This window comes from Salvia splendens, chromosome 7 (assembly GCF_004379255.2).
Source record: "Salvia splendens isolate huo1 chromosome 7, SspV2, whole genome shotgun sequence".
NCBI classification, from domain to species: Eukaryota; Viridiplantae; Streptophyta; class Magnoliopsida; order Lamiales; family Lamiaceae; genus Salvia; species Salvia splendens.
The window spans coordinates 11,030,472-11,036,471 of NC_056038.1; positions in this window are offsets into that span (position 1 = coordinate 11,030,472).

The following is a 6,000-nucleotide window of genomic DNA, read 5'->3' on the forward strand; positions in this document are numbered from 1 at the left end:
ATATATAGGGTTGTGATCAAGATAGAACCATTCTTAAATGTAGAACCAATCTTAAATGTAGAACCAAAGCCAAATTTGGATTGAAAACATGATTAGTGGGGTGGTTAGTGGAGTGGTTATAACCGATGCATTGTGATTATGTATGAAATTTGATCTTGACCATCCTTTTTCCTCATCCAATGGATGAAATGTAGTTCTAGGTTTTATATACACTTTAGATTGATTTGTATATAGGACAACCATATATATATAGTGTGGTAGTAGATATCGAGCCAGTCCATAAATTTAACAATTTGTGTATGTTGTATGATTTTTTGATTTTTACAACAATTGCTCACCCAATCACATAATTAAGGGTGCGGGTGTGGATAATTGGTGACAGAAATATAGTATAAGTAGTAGATAAAAAACTGAGAGTATGTTAGATGATATGATGAAGGATGGGAGAAGATCAGCTAGTGAAAGGAAAGAATAAGACAGAAAAGGTTTCAACAATGAATGGATGAGGTTCGCCACTTACATTATTGCAATTTGCAAACATCTTTATTACAACTAACACAAAAATGGGGTTAAAATATGTATGGGACAAAGCTTATTATGTGCCTGCCATATATCTTCTAGGACTAGTATTTTTCTTTCCTATTTTTTTTCTCGTGGGTGGGGATGTTCCACTCCTAGGAATTTTACTGCTATTAATTTTAATTAATAAATTAAAAATAGTTCTCTAGTAGTAGTAGTATAATTTTAATTGCTACAGCCTACATAATAGTACCACCTCATTTCAGATTTTTCTTTATCGCAAATATTTAAAAAAACTAATTTCATATTTACATTCAATTAAAATAAAGTTTTGGATAAAAGAGAGTATGTATTAACCGAAAAAAGAACCCTATTCAATTTAAAATAGATAGATTTAAGCTGATTATATACTAAAATTTAGGCATAAAGGGTTGTTTAGCACATATCATAATAAATTAAATCAATAAATATATATTAAATTACTAAATATATTTGAAATTAAAATAACTCAAGAGAATGTTATGGGTATATCAAAAGTTAGAAGAATATAACACATTTGATTATCAAAAGAAGATCATGTCCTCATACGTGTTCATGTATATTGTGCCTAGCTATTCCGAGTTCTATACACCCCACATACAATAATCCCCCTCCGAATCTAATTTTGTTACTATATGTTTTTTTGTTTAAAGTAGAAAAAAATATAACGTGTGAGAATTATAAGGTACATTTACTTATAGTGTGCAAATGGTTGTGTTTGGGATTGGAATTTTATGAAATTGAATTAGATGTTATACTATTTTAATTCAATTTAAAATATTTTGTTCTATCGAATCACGTTATTGTTATAAAATTGTATTCTAATTCTAAATTTAATTTTTATTTATTTATGTGCATTATATATTTCTAGATAAGTTTTCAATAGATTTTGAGTTGTTTGTATGAGTTTAAGTGTTTTATCTGCATTGTTGTGTTTGCGTGTGTGCAATATGTATTTGAGAGGTATTAGGAATTCTAAACAGTAGTATTTCTATTTATTTTGGAAGACTGGAAATTATAATTTAATTCAATATCCAAATATTTGTACAGTAATATATTTAGAATTGAAGACTTCAATTTCAAATCCACATTCTCATTTCTTATGATACCAAACGAAACTTAAGTTTTTATTCTGAATAAGTGTACAATCTATTCAAATAATTTTTCATTATACTCAACTTATTGCATCTTAGAATCTTAGCATTTTCTTCCAAATTGTTTTTTAAAGTGCGGCATGGTGTTATTTAACTTCTAAATTTAGAAAATAGATCATTTGCGGCCTCTCGGCTGAAATTCTGGCTCTCTATTTAGAAATGTGGTTAAATAAAACATTTTTATTATAGGAATTTTAGAACTGTTAGAAGTAAGAACTAAAATTTGTGCAGTTCTTGTAAATTATATGCATATATGCAATGTGCAAATTAGATCACGAATTCACGTTATTTATTAGAGTGGACTATAAGCGCATTAACCTAAAATTTTACCACAGATCTCAAATATATATTTATAGAGAAAAGTTGAATTTAAATATGATCAACATCTTAATTCATAATTAAGATCAAATATCAATTTTACTATTGCAACATCAAATTGGATTAATATTACATGACAACCAAATTTTATTACTAATTATAATAGCTAGTCAAAATCAATGTCATTCTCTAGCTAGATCGCATTTGACCTAATTATCGTAATTTGCATGGGGAAATATAATAAATATGTACTATCTATTCTAAAATGTAAAATAATGAAGTAAATGTAATGTTACGAATTTACGATTATATTAATTTAACGTTATAATTATGTTATAGTTATGATTAAGTAATTGTATTGTTTCATGTTTTAAAATATATAAGTACGTATATTCTGTACTTGTAAATTTGTTTTAAAAACAATGGACGGTCATGCATGAATTGATTTCGTCATGAGCGATACCGACTTATTTTTTAAAAAAAATTATCGTTGCTTTCAGATTTATGTGACGTTCTTTAATGTGATACTCTCATTTGAAAATTGCCAACTTCCCTACCCTAGCTGTTCAGTCACAATTTTCAAATCATCATAAGCTGTATAATAACTGACATCCATAATAAATTTAACATTTAAATATTACACCACCAATTAGTAAGCCACGTAATTGTAACTGAAATTAATACTACAAAAAAATTAAATGCGTCTCTAATTTTACCAAATTCGTTTCGGAGTTATCCCTTTTTATTTTTTTATTTGGAACGCATCCAATTTTACTGACGTATAAATATGGACATGGAATTTAAATTACTCAGCTGATGTAAATCGTCGGCTGAAACACCGTCACACTGTATGTCCTATTTCTGCTTTATTTCGTCCAATTTTGACTATAGTTTGAATATTATTTCATATCTATACATATTATATTCGAATTATTTTTTTACAATTAATAGAAAGATTATTGAGATTCTGTGGTTGGATCGACAAGATTTGATATGCCACCCCAATGTGATTGTTGCGTACAAATCAATGTAGGATTATTTTAATTCATGCATCAACTACTCATGCATATTAAATATATGTATCTTTGATGCCACTGCGAAACAAGAATATAATGATAGTACGTTAGTACTTCCTCCGTCACCTTCACGATGACCATCTTTTTTACTTGTCTCAATCAAGATAACTCTTTTCAATTTTGGAAATAATCTCCTCTTTCCTATCTTCTTATTAAAATATCCAATCACTTTTTTTTTCTTTCTACTTTATTACATCTAACAACACTTCCTAAAATCTCGTGTCACTAAGAATGTGACCATCTTGAGTTGGATGGAGGGAGCGCAACTTACAAGTCTTTGAAAATGAAATAAGACAAGAAAATGGGCTTGTACATGTACTTGCTGCGGATATAAGAGACAAAATAAATAGATTTTCACAAAATATAGTAGTTTGTGTCTTCTAAATTATGTGAGTTGAATTAGGGATAAATTGGATAATTGTCGAATACATATCATTTTAATCACATTCAATAATTTAATACTCCACATTATTTGTAATACTTCAGTATAATATACTCCCTATACCACTAGGTTTTGATTAATTTGTCATAAATTTAACATCTACTAGTACTATATTTTATTTAAAAGTCTATTTTTAAAACGATGTGGTTTATGCATAGAAAGATGATACTGATGTTAAAATATGTACTATTAATTATGTAGAAATTACAAAATATTTAACAGGAGCAAATTAAATTAATTCTACCCTAATTGTTTAGAGTATAGCAAGTACTACCCTCTCCGTTCCCTCATAGTTGAGGCGAAACTTTTAGGGTTTAAAAAATGAATGTTGAGTGTGTTAAATAAATAGATAAAAAAGTAAAAAAGAGAAAAAGGTAGAGAGAATAAAGTAAAAAATGAATAAAGTAGAGAGAATAAAGTAAGAGAGAGTAAGTAAGAGAGAGAAAAGAATTACTCCTTATATATGGAAATGACTCAACTATTACGGAACTTTCCGAAATGAAAAAATGACTCAACTATGAAGGAACGGGGGAGTATGTTTTTGTTTTTTAAAAAGAAACAACTCAAACCACTCTAGAGAGTGTAGGGATCTATCTCAATCCAATCTAGAATATGTGGGGCGACCTGAATAGCCTGATAAAATTAGCGAGTTAGAACTATAATTTTGCACCCGAATATAAAACGTGCTAAACGGGTTAGTCCATTATGGTTGACGAGTTAAACGGTTGGCTCGAACGGGTTGCGGACAACCCAACAGATTGTAGATTTTAATTGAAAAATACTAATTTTTGGGTTTATCTTGTACTTTTGGAATTCATATGTCACAATTTGTCTGTCTTTTCAATCTTCATTCCACACCTTTTCACTAAGTTTCACACTACCAACTTTCAAGGTCTACATTGACACATTCTTACGTTGTCCCATCATCTGCCACGGCCAGTTTACCACCACCAAAGCCAATCAAAACAAAATTGAGAATTATTCCATCAAAATCTCAATATATTTATCGTTTTAATAGTGATTCATCTAAGATATGATTTCTAAGTTTCGTAAAGAATTGATTATGATCCATGCCAAAATAATGACACAAACAGAAACTTTAATTTAAATCGATTTCTTTTATTTTGATTTATATTTGTTTAAGTTGTTGGTAATCAAGATGAAAGACTCATCTCTAAATTTGAAAATTTTATATTATTCTATGACTAAAAAGATAAAATATCTAATATTTAAAATCATTTTACAGAGGTAAATTTTGACTACGAGAGATTGTTTTCGAAAGCTTTTTAGCCCGAATAGCCCAATGGGTTAGCTTGAAACTCGGTGAATTAGGATTAGGATTGAAAATTTATAACAAAAAAAATTATAACCAGAATAGCCCACGTCCAAATAGCCCAACAGCTCGAGTGGGTTGACTCAATCGACATCCCTACTAGAGAGGATGAGTAAAGGAAACAAAATCCAGTAAAAAAATTAACCGCATAAGAAACAATCTAGAAGAGATTAAGTGGTGCACCCTCCAAATAAAAAATTAACAAAAAGTTATTTTTCAGCAAATACCACATTAAAAAGTAATTGTTACAATTATTTATATCAAACTCAAATTAATAAACATTATTTATTTTTTAAAAAAATCAATCATACCCATACTATTTATTTGATCTAAATTACACGTTAACTTCACAGCACGGTGCCGAACATAAAATAAAATAAAATAAAATAAAATAAAATAATAAGAATTGGTTATTAATGTATTTATTTATATATTAAATGTATTGTTATTGGATAAAAAACTACACAACTTGAGAATTAAAATACATTAAATATATTACACTTACATTTAAACTTAAATTAGAACATACTTAATAAGGCTTGTGATCGATTGCTACTCAACTTGTAATTGCTAACTACAACTAATTTAGGACCATAGAATTTTAAAAATCTAGTGGTCCAAAATTTGTCACATGTAATTTTTGTTTTTATTAATTAAATAAAAAAAGATATAAAAAAAATCAAATTAGGGTTTTGGATGAAAATGTCAATATAGTGTTTTGAAAATATCAACACAATGCTTTGAGAATGTCAACACATTGCTTTAAGAATGACATTGTACATGTATTATATTGATATATTTTATATACTAAAAGCGAAAATTTTTGAATTTTGTTTTCTAATTTTGACATCGGAACATATGCAAGTGAGATCTCGTTAGAATCCTTATAAAATTATCTTTAATTTGATATATTTGTGCGAAAAAAATAATTTAAATCGAAAAAGTTACATGCGTTTTAAAGTTATGAGATATTTTTCAAAAGTTAGTTACAACTAATTTGTTGTAAATTGACATTAATACCCTTATTGACGTTTTTTGTTGATCATATTGACATTCCGGGGCGGATGATCTAGGTCCTTGATTTGAATATCTAATGGCGATTATTTAATAATAGTTAGT